The sequence below is a fragment of the Schistocerca gregaria genome, chromosome 3 (assembly GCF_023897955.1).
Source record: "Schistocerca gregaria isolate iqSchGreg1 chromosome 3, iqSchGreg1.2, whole genome shotgun sequence".
NCBI classification, from domain to species: Eukaryota; Metazoa; Arthropoda; class Insecta; order Orthoptera; family Acrididae; genus Schistocerca; species Schistocerca gregaria.
In genome coordinates this window covers 797,038,907-797,063,710 of record NC_064922.1, presented here as the reverse complement: position 1 = coordinate 797,063,710, position 24,804 = coordinate 797,038,907, and positions in this window count along the sequence as shown.

Below are 24,804 nucleotides of genomic sequence, written 5' to 3'. Positions count from 1 at the left end.
ACCTACTTGATCCTCTGCTGCCTTTACTACTTCATCCGTCAAAGCTACCCATTCTTCTTCTACTGTATTTCTTTCCCCCATTCCTGTCAATTTCTCCCTTATGCTCTCCCTGAAACTCTGTACAACCTCTGGTTCCTTTAGTTTATCCATGTGCCATCTCCTTAAATTCCCACCTTTTTGCAGTTTCTTCAGTTTTAATCTACCGGTCATAACCAATAGATTATGGTCAGAGTCCACATCTGCCCCTGGAAATGTCTTACAATTTAAAACCTGGTTCCTAAATCTCTGCCTTACCATTATATAATCTATCTGAAATCTGTCAGTATCTCCAGGCTTCTTCCATGTATACAGCCTTCTTTTATGATTCTTGAACCAAGTGTTACCTATGATTAAGTTGTGCTCTGTGCAAAATTCTACCAGGCGGCTTCCTCTTTCATTTCTTTGCCCCAGTCCATATTGACCTACGACGTTTCCTTCTCTCTCTTTTCCTACTGCCGTATTCCAGTCACCCATGACTATTAAATTTTCATCTCCCTTCACTATCTGAATAATTTCTTTTATGTGATCATACATTTCTTCGTCATCTGCAGAGATAGTTAGCATATAAACTTGTACTACTGTAGTAGGTTTGGGCTTCGTATCTATCTTAGCCACAATAATGCGTTCACTATGCTGTTTGTAATAGCTTACCCGCATTCCTATTTTCCTATTCATTTTTAAACCTACTCCTGCATTATCCCTATTTAATTTTGTGTTTATAACCCTGTAGCCACCTGACCAGAAGTCTTGTTCCTCCTGACACCGAACTTCACTAATTCCCACTATATCTAACTTTAACCTATCCATTTCCCTTTTTAAATTTTCTAACCTACCTGCCCGATTAAGTGATCTGACATTCCACTCTCCGATCAGTAGAACGCCAGGTTTCTTTCTCCTGATAACGACATCCTCTTGAGTAGTCCCCGACCAGAGATCCGAATGGGGGACTATTTTACCTCCGGAATATTTTACCCAAGAGGACGCCATCATCATTTAATCATACAGTAAAGCGTCATGCCCTCGGGAAAAATTACGGCCGTAGTTTGCAGGTGTAGAGCAGCTCAGAAGGACTTGCTGTTTCATCAATAGAATATGCATCTTCATAGGAAACAGAAAATTTAGAATAATGTGCACTTCTGTGAAGCACCAACAATCATCGTTTACATTGGAAAACAGAATTTAAGGAACTGTGGATGCAAAGAAAAAATTTTCGCTTCAGACAGATAGCTGTGAAGCAACCAAGGGGAATTCCTATTCCACTAATATGTGTAATCTCAGAAACCAGAAGCAGACTGTAGCACTAATGCACATCAATTACACTGATAAGCAGAATTTAAAAGAAAAAGATCCACAGAAAGAAAGAAAATCAGAACTTTACATATATGTTTGTGAAGCAACCAAAGGTAATTGCTATTGCACTAACACGAGTAATCAGAGTAGGTAGAGACTTTAAAATAGTGTACACACCTGGAAAGCAGACTGACAAGCGGAGGGCACCAATTGTGAAATTCAAATTCGATTCATACTGCGCCTAATAAAAGCTCATGGCCAGAGGTGTAATGTGGCGAAGCACCAAGATGCACTTCTCAGCCGTTGTCGAGAAAATCGATAGTTAAAAGTAACCGTTGCGGTGAAATACTCTCTACGATAATTAATTTTTTGCAGCGTCGTGGCGCAGCGGTAAGCACTCGGGTTCGTAATTCGAAGGGCACCGGATCGAATGTCCCGCCTTGCAACTTTTTTATTATTAGTTATTTGTAATTCATATATAAACTATTAATGAATTGCTTATGCATCTTGGTGAAGGCGGATCGCTCTCCAATTGTACCGCTTCCATTTTTCCGTTTGTTTAACAGGGTGTATCAAAGCTCCCACGTCCACACTATATATATATATATATATATATATATATATATATATATATATATATATATATATTAATTGTCTTCATAATGTTAACCTCGTATAGTTAACGGAAGGCGTAGAAACGATACTCCGAAACGAATACGTATAGCGTAAGTCAAACGTTCGAATTAGAATAGAGACCCCACGAACACAAAGTTGCTTTGGCAGGTATGAAATATAAACTCCGTTACTCGCTCGTTACACCTGAAGGACAGCCACCGCGTAACAGCCTAGTTGCCTGCTGACTTCGAAAGAAGGTAGATGCGGTCCCTATCACTACTTATAACATCGTAGAAAATCAGTGCGGACGTGAGAGGTTTGGTACACCCTGTTAAACAAACGGAAAAATGAAGGCGGTACAATTGGAGAGCGATCCGCCTTCACCAACGTGCATAAGCAATTCATTAATGTTTGAATTACAAAAAACTAATAATAAAAAAAATTGCTTGGTGGGAGATTCGATCCGGCGACCTTCGGATTAGGAAGCCGAGTGCTTACAACTGCACCACGACGCTGCACAAAAGCCTTTCTCGTGGAGAGTGTTTCACTGCAACGGTTTCTTTTAACTGTCGATTTTCTCGACAACGGCTAAGAATTGCATCTTGGTGCTTTGCCACATTACACCTCTGGCCATCAGCTTTTATTATGCGCAGTATCAATCGAATCTGAATTTCACAATTGGCGGCCTCCCCTTGTGAGTGCATTATGAAGCAGTTTTATAAGGAACGAAATCTCCGGCAAGCGAAGGGCCTGAAGCACACAAATTACGCAAATCCAATAATGGCTCAACCTCGGCCAGCCTCCCAGACAACTGCTGGACAAATTCTAAAAGATACACACAGAGTAAAATTAGAGTTAAACAGCAAGTAAATGACAGCCAGTACATGGGCTCCCAAACAGAACACAACCAATGGGGCACCCGACTAGGACCACTTGGGCTGCATCGTCATTATTATCACCTTCCTTTCAATAATAAGGCTTTTACCTGTTCTGAACTCACATACAAAATCATTCCCATCTTTTTTCCCATTCGGCTTATAGCTCAGGATCCTCTGAGGAATTCTGTGACGTGGCGTTCTCATGAGATGTTGTCTCCACCCTTCTTGGTATTTTTTATTTTACTTCATTCATGCTAAGAAAATGTAACTCTGCTCCAATATCTTCGTTTCTAATCACATTTCTTCTTGTGCAGCCCTTGGTCTTTCTTTGGAACCTAATTTTTACTGTTTGAATTTAATATTCTTGTTTTTTTTTTATGATAACCGAGCTTTCGTTTCCGCCATTACTTTCTAAGAGTTTCATGACGGTTTCTTTTTGTACTTTATAACCCGAAGTTCTGCTATTGGCTCCACAGACAGATTGGTATCTGTGTGTTTCAATTTCAGCATCAGGGGCAAAATCATAACTTATAGCACAGCCTAAATTTTAGATTTGAGACGATTGTTTCAAAACTGGATATTATCCTCAGAATACCATTATCTTTCTTTTCTTGATTTTAAAGTTGTAATTCTTGGAAGTTTCGTTCAGCTGGTTTTCCGACCTTTGGAGGTCATCTTCACTCTTTTGAATAATAACGATATCATCACCAAACAAAAGTACATTCTGGTAGTCTTGATTTGTTATCTTGATTCCTTTGTTTATTTTACATTTCCACTCGCGAAGAATTAAGTCAATGTACTTAATCCAGTTGTAACCCAAGCTAGGTATTAATGTTCTGCAGTAAGTCAACTTATTATGTTTCTTTTCACCCAGATATTTTGATTATCAAAGAATTAAGTACTTTTTATACTAGCAGACTTTTCCCCCGAACTAACGGAAGCCATGATATTTGAATCCTATTTTGTGAAGTGTTTTGGCATCATTTTAACTCCGTTTGTCCTAAGACTTGATTAAATGGTGAGTGAAAATTTCAACTATTACAGGAGTTTAGAGTAGTTAATAATTTACTATTTTCTTAACTTATGAAAACTGATAAACTTGACTACATGTAAATTCCCCCTCCCAGTTACAAAAAATGTAAACAACTGCAACACATCCCCCCTCCCCGATAGCATTAAGGCCCCTACCACGGCAAACTGTCTTTCCTGGGAGTTATCGACGTTCTTTTGTAAACAATGTTTGTCACCACTTCTCTGGAAGGGGGAAGGAATGTATAGGATGGCAACCAGTCAAGGATTATTTTAGGACATTGGTTTAAGAAATTTGTTTCAAAGGCGCAGTGGATTCCTTACATGTTTTCTCCCAGAGTAATTCAGGCCATGTCTACGTGACACAAGTATCTTGTCTTTCAAAACCAAGGCAGTTCTGTCCAGTTACAGCTGCTAACGTGAGACGCTCTGAGCCCTGTGCTGAAACTGATAGCGAATTCACCCCACTGACTCGTGCACGCTCATGACACGAGTCATATGTAACAACCGCCTCCCCCCTCTCCCAAACCCTGTATACATTTACAACTGGTGTCAGAAGTGCCCGTATACTCTACATTCGGTGACCAGAAGTGGATCAGTATACTTTACAGAATTCTGCAGATCAGGAACCCTAGGCAACGAGTATCCTCAACTACGCTCTAGGCCTGTTTTCATTCCAGGGCAGAGATTTAATGGGCGTGTATTCAGGTCTGTGTACTCCAGGATTAGATAAGCCTATGGACATGTCGAAATAAATTCCTATAAAACCGTAGGCTCCAACAACAGTAGGGCAAATCCTGTCCTAGTTGTTTCACGATAGGCAGCTGCTGAATGTCCTGCCATTGCTGTCTGTCAGACCACCGTCAGGCCCGTCTACTGCCGGCAACCTGTTCCACTCTAGTGTCCCTGTTAGTTTGCGCCAGTTGGGGTGCCATCTAACCTGGCACACAGCTCCCAGTCACCTAGAACTGCACCAGCCCAGTAGATGTAAGAGGTCACCAGTGAAAGTGTAAGTAGGCTGTTGACAGCGCGTAGCGTTGCGCAGTTGGAGGTGAGCCACCAGCAGTGGTGGATGTGGGGAGAGAGATGGCGCACTTTCGAGAGTAGATGATCTGGACGTGTAATTTGTAGGACTGGATGTCATGAACTGATATAATAACTTTTGAACACTATTAAGGTAAATACATTGTTTGTTCCCTATCAAAATCGTTAATTTTCTAGCTATGCCTATTAGTAGTTAGTGTCTTCAGTAGTTAGAATCTTTTATTTGGCTGGCAGTACTGGGGCTCGCTGTATTGCAGTAATTCGAGTAACGAAGATTTTTGTCAGGTAAGTTCAAATGGCTCTGAGCCCTATGGGACTTAACATCTGTGGTCATCAGTCCCCTAAAACTTAGAACTACTTAAACCTAACTAAGGACATCACACACATCCATGCCCGAGGCAGGATTCGAACCTGCGACCGTAGCAGTCGCACGGTTCCGGACTGCGCGCCTAGAACCGCTAGACCACCGCGGCCGGCTGTGAGGTAAGTGATTCATGAAAAGTATAGGTTGTTGTTAGTCAGTGCCATTCTTTTGTAGGGATCATTGAAAGTCAGACTGCGTTGCGCTAAACATGTTGTGTGTCAGTTTAGTGTTGATTATAATAAGTAAAGAGTGAAATGTCTGAGTACGTTTGGTTTGCTAAAGAATTATTATTGCCTCTAGAGTGTAGATTAGGAGTTTGAATTTCGCTGTACTGTCATTTCAGGTCTATGGAGTGATTCCAAAATTCAAGGTTCTCACAAAACTGTAACTTTTTCACTGTAGTTACGTACTAGATACCCATAAGAATCAATGACGAACACTGTCAGGGATTTTTACTGTATATTTCTGTCTCATTCCACGTTGTTTAGTGAGACTAAGTACTTAGATGAGCTAAATCATAACACAGCCCACTGCGAGGCTTAATGTTGCCAGGTGGCATTGAGAGCCCAAGATGAGGTAAGGAAAGTAAGGAACCGGATACAAATGAGAAACATTCTAGGTATGACACAGGCAGCAAGTAGGTAAATCCTGCCAAATAAGTAAGTATACAAAAGACAGATTGTTGTGGTCCAGAGCCTGGGATTGAGCATCCTGAGAGTGTCAACATTAGTCGCCTATTTGGGTGCTTTCGTGATGAGCATCGATGGAATGTGGTTGAAGGACAATGGATCAACGAAAAGTCCAAACCTCATCACAGAATGTGGTGCTCGGAGGCTTACTGGCTTTGTAAAGCAGCCGCACCACAAACCAAATATCATCATCATCTTGTAAAGCAGAATGTACAACACGTGGAACATCTGGCGATAGAGTATAACACTATTGCAGTGATACGTGTTTCAGGGCCCACTGTTCAGAGTACCTTCTTGAAGATAAAACTCTATAGCACACGACCCCTTATATGTTTCCATCTTGACAAAATTGCTTCATCATTTACGACTCTATGGGCATGGGACCATTAATCAATGGAAGAGTGTCGTCTGGCCAGCTGAACTACATTTCCTGGTAGACTAGGTCAATGGTCTTCTCTCAGTACGCAGTCATCTAGGCGAATGGCTGTTCGAAATGCGCACGGTGCAACCAAAACAAGTCAACGGACAATCAACTAGTAATCCATATAATATTCAGGCATTTAATCCATTACGTCTGATGGCTGTTCAAAACAATCCATAGTTCGAATGGGTAGAGCGTTTTATATACGATTCAAAGAACATTTTAACGCAAAGAGCTCCAGATCTACACATCTACGTGACGACGAAGGTTCAGTTACTTAGAGAAGGTAAAGATAATGATTTAAATGCAACGGAAGAAGTATACGTAAAAGGTCCACCACACAATCACCAGACAATACGTTAAACAGTCAGACGGAGCTAAAACCCAAAAGAATGTTAGGAAACTACGATTACTTACAACCAGTAAATTATAAGATTCTGTAGTTTAAGGGTTTTTGTTACAACACTCCATTATGTTCATTACAACTTTCTAATTTTTAACAACAATTTTTAGTTTCAGTGTAAATAACATTCTGTTGATAGACGTTACTGTTGGTCAATTTGGTTATCAAATACAGCATATGTTTAGTTGCTCTAATTATACTATATTTAGTTTACTTACAAGGGAACCTCCCCATCGCACCCCCCTCAGATTTAGTTATAAGTTGGGACAGTGGATAAGCCTTGAAAAACTGAACACAGATCAATCGAGAAAACAGGAAGAAGTTGTGCGGAACTATGGAAACAATAAGCAAAATGTACAAACTGAGTAGCCCATGGGAAAGATAAGCCACATCAATGACAATGCGAAGTCAGGAGCGCCGTGGTCCCGTGGTTAGCGTGTGTAACTGTGAAACGAGAGATTGTTGGGTCAAGTCTTCCCTTGTGTGCAAAACTTTACTTTTTTATTTTCGCAAAGTTATGATCTGTCCATTCGTTCATTGACGTCTATGATCACTGTAATAAGTTTAGTGTCTGTGTTTTGCGACCGCACCGCGAAACCGTGCGATTAGTAGACGAAAGGACGTGCCTCTCCAATGGGAACCAAAAACATTTGACCGCAAGGTCATAGGTCAACCGATTCCTCCACAGAAAAACACATCTGATATATTCTATACGACACTGATGACGGCATGTGCGTCACATGACAGGAATATGTTGTCGACCCACCTAACTTGTACACTTGGTGAATAAGTAAAATGATTCTTCTACCTTGCCCGATTTAAGTTTTCTTGTGGATGTTATAATCACTACCAAAAAAGTGATGAAAACATAAAGAGTTTGTCACGTAAACTGCAACAAATGAATGCAACAGTTTCACAGTCGCACAGTTTTCCCTGTGCTTCGTCAAAACATACGTTTTTAACGTTTCCTAATTTTTCGGTTTAGGTGTAGCGTCCCTATACTGCGGCGCAATTACCTCACATAGGACGGACGGACGGACAGATAACAATTGTCTGAAAATAAAAAATTAATCCTTTCACTCGAAAGTAGCTTTGAAGCAAGGACCTCTCGCTCCACAGCTACTCACGCTAACCGCGCGACCACGGCGCTCCTGGGTTAACATGTGCTTGATATTGGTTATCATGCACATTGGGCTACTCAGTTTGTATTTTTGCTTGTCTTACTGTTTTCTCGATTGATCTGTGTCCAGTTTTTCGAGGCCTATCCACTGTGCCAACTTATAAGTAAATCGGAGGGGGGGTGCGACGGGGAGGTTCCCCTGTAAGTCAATTAACTAATCGTGAAATGCGGGCAACTGGGTGTAGTGGTTTGCTTTGTCGCCCCATTCCCTTCAGTACGTCGCGCGTAGTTCCCTCCCCGACCGCCGGCCAGTCTGCTCAACTGTCAGTGTTGGTACAGGACGCTGCGCCCACTTCACAGACGGCCAGTTTGACGTAGTTTCCGTATTGATACTATGGGACAGCCGCCGCAGGAGGTTGTAACGGGTTCTCACCGCAGCACCGGCAGCCAGTAAGTTCAGTTCTGTATGTTTATGCTGGTTGCAATTATATCATGAACATAGACCGAGATAGTACATTATCCGTTATAGTTACCATCTTATAACAGATGACACTCACGTTATCTCAGTTTACAAGTTACAAAGGTAATGTTCTTGAGTTTCCTGTATTTACGGAAAGGATTGTTAATGTAACTAGCTGCACGCCCTTCAGTTGCCTTGAATTTTTTTTTTAAAAAACCCAAACAGGTCACCATTCAAAACACTCAAGCAGTACACTGGCATAAGTCACAAGGGCTCCGGTGCGGTCTTGTTGTATCAGCTCTATACTTTCGGCGAATTCATGTAATAAACCGAAGACGACCATTCTCCATCACTACAGCTCACGTGTGGTCGTTTCATTTGAAATCATTTCGCAACATGAGTAGATGCCAGCTGAACTTGGCAGAGTCTAGCTGGATAAAATTAATAACCTTCTTGAACGCTGCTTTCGTCCACACTTAAAAAAGCTCACAAGATTGTAATTTTGATCAGGTAATCCTGAATTCTTCTATACTTTTCATAAATCACTCCATTTATCTTTGCAAAATGTATTTATCGAAATAAGCTATTTGGGCAATCCCTTAGCATGTGCACTGAATTATTTCTCATCTTTGGCAGGTCGGTTTGGCCATGGCCGGCCTTCACAGATTTGAAACTACAAGGCCTTCCTTATTCACACGAACATTCTCACTTCTGTTTCTACGTTCTGTTCTGCTTGGAGATCAGGTCTGAGAGCAGATCCGGCTTTTTGATATTTCGGCGCGAGCTGCTTCGTAGTTTCTACAGTGATGAAGGAAATGGATAAGGTCTCTTCAATTACTTGCCTATGTTATGTCGGGGATACATTCAAAATCTCTAAACAGTGAACCGTTGTAGCTTGTGTGCCTGGTGTTACGAATCGAGTGCGTGCAGTGCTCGTTGCTTTTACACAAAGACTCTTATATATGTGGTAGACTGATGCAAGACGAGCGTGACCTGTTATCGTTGCTTTGACACAATATCATGAGATGCTATACTGATATAAGACGAGTGGTTGCAGTTCCCATTACTTTGACAAAATAATGAATAGCCTTGTAGTAGGCCATGTCCCCAATGACAACGGTGGCACAGTGAAATGATAGAAGGTGAAGAAATGAATTGAAATTTGTGATCCAGCCGGGATTTGAACGCAGATCATGTACTTATCACCCAGATATGTATGACACCTCCTAATAGCATAGCAACCACATCCACACGGACTACTCTAGTCCAGTGCCATCCCTAACACAAACTTCATTTCATGCCTTTACTACTGTAGTCCATGAAACTCTCTTAGCTATTCAATTGCAGTGGTGTAAAGGCGCATCTGGCTATTAACTTTGAGACCTGTGTGCAGATCCTGCCTGTTACACAAATTTTAATTCATTTCTTCAGCTTCTAACATTATCAAAGTTCTAGTTGAGACTCAAATGTCGCAAGGAAAATTTGATTCCATCAGATCAACAATGAAATGAAGTAAGGGAATGCATCAGTTTACATTTGTTTTTGATGGGCTGCCTAAACAGGATAAGTTGTACGACTAGTTGAAATATCTTGATATTTAAGTCAAGACAGATTGACTGAAATTACAATGGAATTAACTAGGCAAAGGTCTTAATAATTAAGTTACGAACTGAGACCTTTAAAGCGGGAGGTACCAGAAATTGAGGAAGACTTTGTGGAGTTAGCAAGATCTGCTTAACAGTGCAGCTCGCGTAGTTACAGTAAACGTTACCATAAGAAGCCACATATACAACCTAAATAAGCAACAAAAGTTGTCTTCGGAAGTGAGCAGGTGATGAGTGCACAGACTACAGAAAACGCTACCGCGTTGTGCTATTTCCATACCCTTAAACAGCCACTGGGCGGCAACCAGCACCAAACGACTGCCCGGAGCACAACGAACTTCCCACGATGGCCCAGAACAGATAACCCAGAATCCAAGTTCATGGCCTAGACTTTCTACTCTTTAAGAAACTGTGTATGGAGAAGATGTTTTTCCCAGTATCATTAGCGAGAATTGTTGGAAAGTTCATGGAAAAGCAGGGCAAATTGCACATAATTTATATCCTTTTGTGTGCAAGATACACACTTTTGGAAATAAAGTTAGTATACAGGCAGCTGAAGCAGTGTCTTCATAATAAATCAGTCTTACAGAGAAAGAACTCCAGTCACTAGTCCTTGGACTGTCTGATGCGTCCTGGCATGAATTCCTCCCCTGTGCAAATTTCTTCATCTTAGAGTATCACTTACTTCCGTCGTCCTCACTTATTTGCTGGATCAATTCCAACGTCTGTTCTCCTCTACAGTTGTTCAGTTTTTGCACTCTACAGCTCCCTCTGGTGCAACGGAAATTCCCTGACGTCTTCACATATGTCGTATCATTCCGTCCTTTCTTCTTGTCACTGTTTTTCATATATTTTTATCCTCGTAGATTCTGCGTAGAACCTCTTCGTTACTTACCCTGTCAGTCCACCCAATTTTCAACATCCTTCTGTAGCATCACATCTCAAATGCTTCGATTCTCTTCTGCTCCGGCTGTCTGACAATTCATGTTCCACAGCCATACAAAGTTGTGCTCCAAACATATATTCAGGAGATTTTCTCCTCAAATTAAGGCTTATATTCGATATTAGTAGGCTTCTCATGGATAGGAATCCATCTTTGCCAATGCTAGCCGGATTTGTGTGTCCTCTTTGCTCCGTCCGTCATGGGTTATTCTGCTGCCTGGGTATCAGAGCTGACAACGACCTTGCCGCAGTAGTAACACCAGTTCGCGTCAGGTCTACGAAGTTACGCGTTGTCGGACTTCCCAAGCTCTCGGATGGGTGACCATACGCGGTGCCGGGCGCTGTTGGCAAGCGAAACGCACTCAGCCCGTGTGAAGCGATCTGAGGAGCTACTTGACCGAGACGTAGCGGCTCCAGTCACGAAAACTGATAACGGCAGGGAAAGCGGTGTGCTGACCGCATCCTGTGGCGCCTATAGAGTGCGGATGAAATGGCGGTCGGTCAGTACTGTTGAGCTATCCGAGGCCTTTTCGGACGGAGAGTTTTTTAGGTATCAGAATTCCTTAATTGCGTATACTTCGTGATCCCGTTTCTGATGTTACGTTTCTTACTTTTCTGATCTCTATTACTTCTCATTAGTTACATCTTTCTTCGATTTACTCTCAGTCCATATTGAGTGCTCATTACACTTTCGATTTAATTCAAAACTCTGTCCAGACTACGCAATACTATTGGCTGAACAAAGTTTTTAGGCGTGTTGTCTGAACATTTAAAGTCGTGCAGAAAATGAAGAATGTCGCCCTCAATTTTTGTTTGGGGGCTGTGGTGGCGGCGACGTACACTGGCTCCACGATGCAGGCACCAGCCCGAAATTCAATACCCGCCAACCGGGTTGTTGCCAGAGTTCAACAAAATGTCCATCACCACCACGCCGAAGTAGGCCCGCCCGATCTAATGAGATTCAGTGACTGTCTTTGTGCCAACAAAAGTATACAAATGTTTGTGGCGACACACCTCCTTCGTCGCAGGGCAGCTTTCTCAGAAACGCTGTTCCCATAGACGCACTAGATAATTGTGAGACACCAGTAAAAAACTAAAATAACATGGCATAGCGATAGATGACACTACTGTCACATTGTGACAGTAACGTCACAATAGCTTACGAGCATACAGAATTCTTACATCAGTATCGTTCTGCGAGGCAAAATAGAACCACACAAACTACTCACAGTTTTGTAAATAGAGGCTAATTCTAGGAATGAACTTCTTCTTATCAATCCGTAGTGCTGTAAATTCAAAGATACAACCCTGTACTGGATTGTAAACAAAGTTATTCATTAAAATTGAGTATTGAGAGCATAGTATTCCGATTACATTTTGTGAAATTTAATTTATATCCTATTTGCTACTCTGGGAAACCATGTTGGCTTCTTTACTAAATGAATTCTTTAGATAACTAGATATAGATATTAATGTTATTCTTCAAGGAATAATTTTCTTCTAAAACCTATTCGTTCATCGTTACTTTACGTAATACATACACATAAAAAAAAGTTTTCTTCATCCCGGTTCCTAGAACTCCTGAAAATAGACGTTGACTGTCGATATTGTATCACATTAGCAGTCCCTTTGACTGTTTGGAGATGTCACTAAACACACCAACAGATGGAAACAACCATGCATGGGCAGCGGAGGGGGTCCGACAGCCGATCAGTTCCAGTCAGTCTACCAGGAAGCAGGTACACGGCTCGTTTTGTCTGTAGTTAACCATGCCTACACGGTCGTTACCGCCGTTCGATCGCGTCCTCATTGTTACTTTGTGACAGGAAGGACTCTCAACAAGGGAAATGTCCTGGCCGGCCGCTGTGACCGAGCAGCTCTGGGCTCTTCAGTCCGGAACCGCGCTGCTGCTGCGGTCGCAGGTTCGAATCCTGCCTCGGGCATGGATGTGTGTGATGTCCTTAGGTTAGTTAGGTTTAAGTAGTTCTAAGTCTAGGGGCCTGCTGATAGACGTTAAGGCCGGCCGGAGTGACCGAGCGGTTCCTCGCGCTTCAGCCCGGAAAAGCGCGACTGCTACGGTCACAAGTACGAATCCTGCCTTGGGCATGGATGTGTGTGATTTCCTTAGCTTTAAGTAGTTTTGAGTTCTTGGGGACTGATGACCACAGATGTTAAGTCCCATAGTGCTCAGAGCCATTTGAACCATTTGAAGTGTCCTGGTGTCTCGGAGTGAACCAAAGCGATGTTGTACGGACGTGGAGAAACTGTCGACGACAAGCCTCGCTCAGGCCATCCAAGGGCTGCTACTGCAGTGGATGACCGCTATCTACGTATTATGGCTCGGAGGAACACTGACAGCAACGCCACTATGTTGAATAATGCTCTTTGTGCAACCACAGGACGTCGTGTTACGACTCAAACTGTTCTCAATATTCTGTATGATGCTCTACTTCACACCTGACGTCCATGGTGGGGTCCACCTTTGCAACCAGTACACTACGCAGCACGGTACAGATGGGCCCAACAACATGCCGAATTGACCGCTCAGGACTGGCATCACCTTTCGCTTCGTCCATGAGTGTCGCATATGCCTTCAACCAAACAACCGTCGGAGACGTGATTGGAGGCAACTCGGTCAGGCTGAACACCTTAGACACACTTTAGACACACCATTCACCGAGCGCAGCAAGGTGGAGGCTCCCGCCTGTTTTGAGGTAGCATTAGGTGGGGCCGACGTACGCCACTCGTGGTCGTGACAGGCACCTAACGGCTACACGATACGTGAATGCCATACTCCGACCGATAGTGCAAACATATCGAGAGCACATTGGCGAGGCATTCGTCTTCATGGACAGTTCGTGCCCCCATCTTGTAAATCACTTCCCTCAGGATTAAGACAACGCTCTACTAAAGTAGCCAGCATGTTTTCCACACATAAACATTGATGAACATGCCGGGATAGATAGGAAAGGGGTGTTTATGGACGACGTGACCCAGCAACCACTCTGAGGGATCTACGCTGATACGCCGTTGACGAGTGGGACAGTATGGGCCAACAGTGCGTTGATGTGGATAGTATGCTACGACGAATACAGGTATGCAGCAATGCAAGATGACATACTGCTTGGTTTTAAAGGTACCGGTGTGTACAGGAATCTCGACCACCACCTCTGAAGGTCTCGCTGTATGGTAGGACAACATGCTATTTGTGATTTTCATGAACAGTAAAAAGGAGGGATATTATGTTTATGTTGATCTATACTCCAATTTTCTGTACAGGTTGGGGAACTCTCGGAACCGATGTGATGAAAAACATTTTTTGGTGTGTGTAGATGTACCTCCTGTTACACCTCTGTAAATTTGCTCCTCATCCCTCTCTATGTCCACATGCTGCTTCCCCCTCTGTCCAGCTGTTCCTTCCACCCGCCCCCTCCCTACTCTAATGGCAATCTCCTCCTTACCCCTCTCTTCCTCATCCTTTCCTCCCCCTGTCTCGGACTCCCTCCTATTCGTCTCCCACTACCTCCACCCTTTAAATCGATCATTTCTATCTCATAACCCCCTCTGTCCACCCCCCTTCCTCTTTCTCTCCATCTCCTTCTGGTTCCTCGCTCTGTCCACCTGTTCCCCTGCTCTGTCCACTTCTACCTCCTTCTCTCTCTTTGACCATCCCTTCCTCCTCATCTCTCTGCCTCTCTCTTCCTGTCCCCACCCATTTTCTCCTCTTCCCTTTCTCCACCTATCATCTCCTCTGCTCTCTCTCCTCATCCATTCCCGCCTCCCATCTCTCTCTCCACTTGATTCTCTCCCCTATCTGTGCCAATCTTCTCCTTCCCCCTCTCTGCAGGCCCATCTCCTCCTCCCCCTTCTCTCTCCACGCTGTCACCCCCACCCCAGTAGGAGGTTCATGGTTCTTACGCGCTACTGTATTTCTTTTGAAGTCGTAACTGATATGTGTACCAGATTTGGTTAAAATAGTTTCACGGGTTTACGACGAGCTTCTTACTCATGTCTTCGCGAACGTACGCACACGTGAAATACATTTCATACATATTTAACATATTTTACGAGCATATGTACATATATTTCCTCTCTCTAGCGACTATCTCTCCATAGTTTCATCTTCACCGCAGCTTAATGTTTATGAGTCTAGGAGTAGCGACTTTGATTCATAATGAAAATATCTTCGGTCCTGCGTTCGTGTCCCACCGCTGCTTAAACTTTGATTAATAATCAGCATTGGAGGGCGAAGACTTCCGGCATAAGAAGTTACCCTCATTCTGCTGACGGCCTTGCCAAAGACGGCGGAGGAGCAAACAGAGGTTTAGGGCACTCTCTTATCCTAGGGGTGGGAAACTGTTCATAAAGGCGGAAGAATCAGCAATGACCAACGGCCTGATGATGCAGAAGGCAATGGGAACCACTGCATTCAAGATACGTAACGTGTATCCACAGAATATGTGGCCCATAATTGATGGAGTGTCATGATTTATCTCTCCATTGGCGAAAGATTCCGGAATATTACCCCATTGGGATCTCTGGAAGGTGATAGCCAAGGAAGATCTTACCATGAGAAGAAGATTGAATAATCAACGAAAGGATAACGTTCTACGAGTCGGGGCTTGCAATTGTCAGAAGCTTGAACGTAGTAGGGAAATTAGAAAATCGGAAAAGGGAGAGAGAAGGCTCAATCTAGATATAACTGGGGTCAGTGATCTGAAGGGGAAGGAAGACAAGGATTTCTGGTCAGATACGTGCAGGGTAATATCAACAGCAGCAGAAAATAGTATAACAAGAATAAGATTCGTTATGAGTAGGCAGGTAAGGCGGAGAATGTATTATGAACAGTTCAGCGACAGGATTGTTCTTATCAGAATCTACAGCAAAGCAACGCCTACAACGATAGTTCAGATATACAGGCAGATGTCACACGCTGAAGATTAAGAGATAGAGAAAATGTTTGAGGATACTAAAAGGGGACTTCAGTATGTAAAGGAGGATGAAAATCTAATAATCACTGGGGACTGGAATGTAGTTACAGGGGAAGGAGTAGAAGAAAAGGTTACAGGAGAATATGGACTTGGGACAAGGAATGAGAGAAGAGAAAGTCTAATTGAGTTCCCTAACAAGTTTCAGCTAGTAATAGCGAATACTCTGTTCAAGAATCGAAATAGGAGGAGATATACTTCGAAAAGGCGGGGTGATACAGGAAGATTCCAGTTAGATTACATCATGGTGAGACAGAGATTCCGAAATCAGATAGTCGAATGTAAGGTGTACCCAGGAGCACATATAGACTCAAATCACAATATAGTAGTAATGAAGAGTTGGCTGAAATTTAAGACATTGGTCAGGAAGAATCAATACACAAGAAATGGGATATGAATGTACTAAGGAATGACGAGAAACTGTTGAAGTTCTCCAAGGCTACAGATGCAGCGATAAGGAATAGCTCAGTAGGCAGTACAGTTGAAGAGAAACCGATATCTCTTAAAAGGGCCATCATAGAAGTTGGGAAGGAAAACATAGGTACAAAGAAGGTAACTGTAAAGGAACTATGGATAACAGGAGAAACATTTTAATTGATTGATGAAAGGAGGAAGTACAAAAATATTCTGCTAAACTCAGGAATACATAAATACAAGTCGTTGAGGAATGAAATAAATAGGAAGTGTAGGGAAGCTAAGACGAAATTGCAGCAGGAAAAATGTGAAGACATCGAAAAAGAAATGATTGTCGGAAGGACGGACTCAGCATACAGGAAAGACAAAACAACCTTCGTGACATTAAAAACAAGGGGGATAACATTAAGAATGCAACGGGATTTCCCCTGTTAAATGCAGAGGAGTGAGCAGATAGGTGGATAGAATACACTGAAAGCCTCTGCGAGTGGGAAGATTTGTCTGATGTGATAGAGCAAGAAGTAGGAGTCGATTTAGAAGAGATTGTGGATCCACTATTAGAATTAGAATTTAAAAAAGCTTTGTAGGACTTAAGATCAAATAAGGCAGAAGGGATGGATAACATTCCATCAGAATTTCTAAAATTATTGGGGCAAGTGGCAACAAAACGACTATACAAATTGGCGTGTAGAATGTATGACTCTGGCGACATACCATATGACTTTCGGAAAAGCATCATCTACACAAGTCCGAAAACGGCAAGAGTTGGCAAGTGCGAGAATTATCGCATAATCAGCTTAACACCTCATGCATCCAACTTGATTACAAGAATAATGTACAGAAGAGTGGAAAAGAAAAGTATGAATGCACTAGATTACGACCAGTCTGTCTTTAGGAAGGGTAAAGGCACGAGAGAGGCAATTCTGACGTTACGGTTAATAATGGAAGAAAGCTGAATAAAATTCAGCACTCGTTCATAGGATTTGTCGACATGGAAAAAGCGTGCCACAATGTAAAATAATACGAGATATTCGAAATTTGGAAAGAATTTAGGGGTAAGATATAGGGAGAGACATACAATATGTACAACTTCCAAGAGGGAGTAATGAAAGTGGACGACCAAGAACGCAGTGCTTGTATTAAAAAGGGTGTAAGACAAGGCTGCAACCCTTCGCCTCTACTGTTAAATCTGTACATCGAGGAAGCACTGATGGAAATGAAAGAAAGGTGCAGGAGTGGAATTAAAATACAAGGTGAAAGGATATCTATGACACGATTCGCTGATGGCATTGCTATCCTGAGTGAAAGTGAAGAAGAATTACATGATCTGCTGAACGGAATGAAAAGTCTAATGAGTACAGAGTATGGTTTGAGAGTAAATCGGAGAAAGACGAAGGTGATGAGAAGTAGTAGAAATGAGCACAGCGAGAAACTTAACATCAGGATTGATGGTCACAAAATAGATGAAGTTAAGGAATTCTGCTACCTATGCAGTAAAATAACAAAGGACAGACGGAGCAAGGAGGACATCAAAAGCAGACTAGCACTAGCAAAAAGGGCATTCCTGGCCAATAGAAGTCTACTAATATCAAATAACGCCCTTAATTTGAGGAAGAAATTTCTGAGAATGGACTACAGAATTATATGGTAGCGAACCATGGACTGTGGGAGAACCAGAGCAGAAAAGAATCGAAGCATTTGAGATGCGGTGCTACAGACGAATGTTGAAAATTAGCTGGACTCAGGAGGTTCTGTGCAGGATCATTTAGTAATCTCGAAAGCGTTACGGAGATGATAGATAAACTACAGTGGAAGACTCTGCAGGAGAGATGCTCAGTAGCTCGGTACGGGCTTTTGTTAAAGTTCCGAGAACATACCTTCAGCGAAGAGTCAAGCAGTATATTGCTCCCTCCTACGTATATCTCGCGAAGAGACCATGAGGATAAAATCAGAGAGATTAGGGCCCACACAGAAGCATACCGACAATCCTTCTTTCCACGTTCAATACGAGACTGGAATAGAAGGGAGAACCGATAGAGGTACTCAGGGTACCCTCCGACACACAGCGTCAGGTGTCTTGCGGAGTATGGATGTAGATGTAGATGTAGAGGAAAGGAATATGTGGGAAACACTGATAAGGAGAAGGTACAGGATGATAGGACATCTGTTAAGACATGAGGGAATGACTTACATAGTACTGGAGGGCAAAAACTGTAGAGGAAGACTGAGAATGGAATACATCCAGCAAATAATTGAGGACGTAGGTTGCAAATGCTACTCTGAGTTGAAGAGATTAGCCCAGGAGAGTAATTCGTTGCGGGCAGTATCAAACGAGTCAGAGAACCGATGACCTATTCGTAGTTTTGGAGATACATTCAGTGACATATATGAATACTGTCTGCAAAATATATTTCGATTACAACTGGTGATATAGAAGTAATAAATTAAAACATCATCCTTGATTCAGGAGTTTCTGACGCATCTCGGTTTGTGATGGCCATATCTCTTGAAATGTGCGTCGCAGAATGTTATATATTTGTATTTACATAAGTTTCATATATGAGTGCTCTTCGTGAAAAGTGTTGCGAACAGAGTTAGTAGCAAAGAAGTAAAAAATTTAGAGGTCATGCGTGAAGCGCCAGTTGTTCACGTATCTCACTGTTCACAACGTTATGTCCCTGAGCTATGTGTCTTACGTGCTGGTACATTAAGTAGTAAAAGTGAATACTGTCTGCAGAAAGGGTCGTGAATACAGTTTTATTGCATAAAGAGCGAAAACGTATCAGGCGATAAATTTTTTCCCTCTCTCTATTTTTTGAGTGTTTATATCAAGAAAAAGTTTCGTAAAGGCTTTAAATTTCATGCAAAGTTTGTTGCAAGTCATCAAGTGCTGTCATTCGGAAATACTTGATGAAATTATAGGTATTTGCATATCGTTGGCTACGTGGCTTTTTCAGACCCACCCCCACCCTTTTGACAAGTAGGTGGTGTGTTACCACCATAGCGATCCCACAGCGATTCTTTCCAGCCAGTAAGTGATATGTGTTCCACGTTTTCTTAAATTCGATTCAGTGATTTAAAAAGAGAATCGTACAATAATAAATTTATATGATATATGCGGATATTCAAGAACAGTTAAGGAAAATTCATTTTTAGTCGCGGTTAGATTATGCAAGCGTGTCTGACTGTTTATTCTGTTAAATATTCATGGCCGCATTGGATTTACAACTGTTTCCTGGGGCATAAGGCATATTTATTGCATTGCAAAATAATTTAGGTCTAACTTTCTTGGCTCAAAAGGGTGGAGGTGGATCTGAAAAAGCCGTGTAGGCCACGATATGCAAATACTCGTAATTTCGTCACATATTTGCGAGTGACAGCAATTTGTGACTTGCAACAAGCTTTGCATAAAATCTGAAGCCTTTACGAAACTTTTTCTTGCGGAAAATCCTCAAAAAATAACGAGAGGAAGGAACCCTACACAGACAAACACGCAAACACCGAGAGCTCGCTTACACGCATATACACGCGCTCACACATTACACGCCCAACGGCGACACATTTCCATACACGGCAATATCATCTGCAGATGATAGTCGCAGATTTGAGCTTGTCCCCTCTGGCGTATCATTTATGCTTAGGGTAGGTTAACCAAACTTTTCTACTGTTCGTCTAAGTATCCTTTGTGTCTGTTCAACATAACTTAGCGTTTACATAGCGTCACTCTTAGAACCAGTAATGTATTTATCATATCGACAGTATTGTCGGACGTATGTTAATAGTTTTCACTCTGTACAATGTCGTGTACTTTTTTGAAATCCAAGAATACAGGATCATCTATGGTAATCACATTTGAAAGGCGCCCTGTATTTCTCATGAGCGTGTTTTATCCAAATCTGTTGTGACTTACGGACAAAAGCTTGGTTCAAATGGCTCTGAGCACTATGGGACTTAACTTCTGAGGTCATCAGTCCCCTGGAACATAGAACTACTTAAACCTAACTAACCTAAGGACATCACATACATCCATGGCCGAGGCAGGATTCGAGTCTGCGACCGTAGCGGTCACGTGGTTCCAGACTGTAGCGCCAAGAACCACTAGGCCAATCTGGCTTCAGTGAGGAGGAAACCTTGCCCGTTCGGTTGGGGTGTGTTTAAGTACCTCATGGTTGATCCTCTAGATATAAATCATGTTGAGCACTGAAATTTGAAATAGTTTTGCGGGGAATCATTTGTTTTCCCTATTTTCAAGATGGCGATGTTATTAACTTTCTTGAGTTGTCTGGGGAACAATGTATGTCTACAAGTATCGACGAAAATGTGCGAGGTATTCGTAAGGCTGCCATGGAAAACAAGGGATTCTCTTGGTTTCGTTTCCTCAAGAGCTACTGGGATGATTTTTTCCCAAGCTGAAGGGGACCGCGTAATTTGGTTCTGTGCTGCAGGCTGTTTTGACGTTTTTAACTCTTTTTTTTTTTTGTAACCTAAACTGTATCCTTTGAATCTTGTGGACCTACTGAGGTGGACATAATAATATTAGCCATTGGATTGGATGATGCAGAGTCGCATACACTTTTCATAGGGTACCAAAATCCAAGCTGTCAACGGTCTCTACCCACTTTTAGCTTCTCGCAGTATCAATGTTGTGAAGCATCCGTTTGTTGTCTCATCAGTTCCTCTTTGCCCATCACGTTCTCTCAATCGACAGTCGAACAGCTGATGTATTTCTTCTAGTAGCCTCTACGACTGACTTCTGTTGCTGTAGTTAAAAATGCTCCAGCAAACCTCTGGTGGTTCCTATTTGTTGGTGCTATCGATATCATGGATTTGTCTAAGTTGACGGAGAACGCTTCCTAGTCAGCATTTCTGGAATTCCCCCTAGGTCGCGGAAAATGTTGTATTTCTGGAATATCGATACCCAGTTCAGTGAGGACTTGACGATCCGGCCTATGTGAGAAATCAAAGAGACCTTCATGTTTTGCAGCTGCTAGCTGGCTATTATTATCTGAGTACACAAAGCGAAGGTCATGATTGTAGTCCAGCTGCCAACCTGCCTATCGGAATGAGCCTTTAGCGTCAAACCCTAGACGCGTGGAGTGCGCCTGAGACCAGCTACTCAAAACATCACCATTTTCTTCATTTTCTGTGCACTACAATACTGGCGGTGGCTGCTGAAGTCCTGGGGCAGTTGGATGAAAAAGGGCTTTCAGAGCATGTTTTGGTCAAACGCTAGTGTGAAACTTGTAGATGTTAACGACGCGATATCGCCATTCCTCTCCGTTATCTCATAAATATGATTTTATCTGAAAGTGACAATTATTTTCGCATTGATTTCACATACATCGCTGTCCCATAAACTCTGTTATATACAGCGCTCAGCAGACCAAAACCAGATACTTTGACTCTCGAGTTCGGGTTTTCTTGGGATTCATCGTGCGTCTACTTTACAGTGATGATGTAGTTGTCAGTTAAACTTTTCTGTAGGTTTTGACATGTGGCTGTCATTACTCCTACTCAGATGGAACTTACAAGATCCGTTTCTTGGAATCAAGCCGTGACACGTGTTGTAAGTGGCTGGAAATCTAAGTGACTGACAGCAGTTGGCTGTGGTAGTTCATTTATCGTTATTCGAGGTGCACGTGTAATAACTTGCTATGGACGCGAACTACACTCCTGGAAATTGAAATAAGAACACGTGAATTCATTGTCCCAGGAAGGGGAAACTTTATTGACACATTCCTGGGGTCAGATACATCATATGATCACATTGACAGAACCACAGGCACATAGACACAGGCAACAGAGCATGCACAATGTCGGCACTAGTACTGTGTATATCCACCTTTCGCAGAACTGCAGGCTGCTATTCTCTCATGGAGACGATCGTAGAGATGCTGGATGTAGTCCTGGCGCCTCAGTAGGACCAGCGTTCGTGCTGGACGTGCAGACCACGTGAGACGACGCTTCATCCAGTCCCAAACATGCTCAATGGGGGTCAGATCCGGAGGACTTGCTGGCCAGGGTAGTTGACTTACACCGTCTAGAGCACGTTGGGTGGCACGGGATACATGCGGCGTGCATTGTCCTGTTGGAACAGCAAGTTCCCTTGCCGGTCTAGGAATGGTAGAGCGATAGGTTCGATGACGGTTTGGGTGTACCATGCACTATTCAGTGTCCCCTCGACGATCACCAGAGGTGTACGGCCAGTGTAGGAGATCGCTCCCCACACCATGATGCCGGGTGTTGGCCCTGTGTGCCTCGGTCGTATGCAGTCCTGATTGTGGCGCTCACCTGCACGGCGCCAAACACGCATACGACCATCATTGGCACCCAGGCAGAAGCGAATCTCATCCCTGAAGACGACACGTCTCCATTCGTCCCTCCATTCACGCCTGTCGCGACACCACTGGAGGTGGGCTGCACGATGTTGGGGCGTGAGCGGAAGACGGCCTAACGGTGTGCGGGACCGTAGCCCAGCTTCATGGAGAGGGTTGCGAATGGTCCTCGCCGATACCCCAGGAGCAACAGTGTCCCTAATTTGCTGGGAAGTGGTGGTGCGGTCCCCTACGGCACTGCGTAGGATCCTACGGTCTTGGCGTGCATCCGTGCGTCGCTGCGGTCCGGTCCCAGGTCGACGGGCACGTGCACCTTCTGCCGACCACTGGCGACAACATCGGTGTACTGTGGAGACCTCACGCCCCCCGTGTTGAGCAATTCGGCGGTACGTCCACCCGGCCTCCCGCATGCCCACTATATGCCCTCGCTCAAAGTCCGTCAACTGCACATACGGTTCACGTCCACGCTGTCGCGGCATGCTACCAGTGTTAAATACTGCGATGGAGCTCCGTATGGCACGGCAAACTGGCTGACACTGACGGCGGCGGTGCACAAATGCTGCGCAGCTAGCGCCATTCGACGGCCAACACCGCGGTTCCTGGTGTGTCCGCTGTGCCGTGCGTGTGATCATTGCTTGTACAGCCCTCTCGCAGTGTCCGGAGCAAGTATGGTGGGTCTGACACACCGGTGTCAATGTGTTCTTTTTTCCATTTCCAGGAGTGTAGTATTAGATCAATTCTGCGCGTTCATCGATTTGCTCTTTTTAACTACAGGAGCAATGTGCGCTTTGCACTGTAATCAGTGTGTGACACTTAGAAGGCCATCATCGAAGCGTACTTTCTGTAAAAATGTGCCGGAATTCCACCGACACTTAGCACCTCATTAGATTCAGCAATTCGTAAGCGAGTTTTGTTGTTTATTGGTACTGTACTTCCACCGAGCTCCCTATAGCGGTAAATGACGCATTGTGGAACGAAGTGTGTGTGGTGCAGCAGTATGCTTATAAACGTACATCCGTATCGCCACACAACATAGCGTGACACAACATATGTCAGTCACTCAGTTTTCGATGGTACGTAGGTTTCAGTCACTTGCTGGTCCCACAGCAACAGTTCGTCATTGCAAGTTCAAAAGTACTCTCGTCATATCCAGAACAGCTTTCAGTGTAATAACTCATTGGAGTGTAATCCTGAAAACGATTAATCATAGGACTTACTATTTTGGGACCTAGTACTGCAATCAAGTTCTACATAAGAGGCACAGTTCAGTGTGGCGATATTATTGAAGTTTCTCAATGATACAATCAACAATTACACAGACGTGGTAATCTAACTGTGTAGTACTTGCCTGGAAACAAAAAAATCCTTGGATCTAAACCCAGTCGACCCACCGATATTTTCAGTCTGATTTTGATCTAACCTTCACCTCTCAAATATGTGAGGGGTCACCAGGAACAATGGTTCGGATTGCACACTAAACCGTAGGTCCCCTTCACCTTACGGGTAACTGGGGAAGGTTCAGGATACGCATGTCGCCAAAGTGGCGTCGAATTGAAAGACTTGCACACTGCGGTTAAGCCACACGCAATTATAGATGGTCTGCGTCTCCATAATAACTCGTGAACCCATGATAGTATTTTTCAAATGGTTCAAATGGCTCTGAGCACTATAGGACTTAACTGCTGAGGTCATCAGTCCCCTAGAACTTAGAACTACTTAAACCTAAGTAACCTAAGGACGTCACATACATCCATGCCCGAGTCAGGATTCTAACCTGCGACCGTACGGTCGCGCGGTTCCAGACTGTTGCGCCTAGAACCGCTCGGCCAACACAGCCGGCAGTATTTTTCACTTAAGTTGGACACTGCTCTGTGCTACAAAAATACTTCTGTCCTATACTTCTCGTCATACACTCTACATTGCGGCCAAATTAAAATATTAATAGAATCTTTAAAATGTTCCTCGCAACATGGTTTTCATTCGACGCCGCACCGTCTCCATACAGCTGCGGGTCTCGAAACAACTCTCCGAGTCCATTCCGTGCTCGTGACGGAGCCAAACTCTGGATAAAATGCACCAACTCAAATTTACTAGTGCTGGCACGCTGCTTGAACGTTTAAATATTGGGCAAGGTTTGATGTCACTTCGCTCGCAGGTTTCAATCGCTTT